We start from the raw sequence: 265 nt of genomic DNA, 5'->3' as shown, positions 1-265 counted from the left end.
GGGGCGCGGGATCTGGGAAGGGAGCTTCGGCCCTGGGGCGGCGGCGGCGGCGACGCCTGCTCCGAGCTGGGCTCGCGGCTCCGACAGCATCACTCGCTAGGACGGCACCGCTACTCCGCGAGGAGAGGGAGGAAGGGCGGAGGGCGGGAGGGGAGGGGAGAACCGATTCTTTATCAGACCGCGCTGGAAAGGAAATCAGACAGACCAGCAGGTGGGGAGTAAGGAAATCGGAGAAACTTCCTCTCCTCGCTGTCCTTTTTGTTTC

The sequence above is a fragment of the Octodon degus genome, unplaced genomic scaffold, assembly GCF_000260255.1.
Source record: "Octodon degus isolate 3935 unplaced genomic scaffold, OctDeg1.0 scaffold00256, whole genome shotgun sequence".
NCBI classification, from domain to species: Eukaryota; Metazoa; Chordata; class Mammalia; order Rodentia; family Octodontidae; genus Octodon; species Octodon degus.
The sequence above is the reverse complement of the archived record's forward strand: the minus strand, read 5'-3'. Positions refer to the sequence as shown.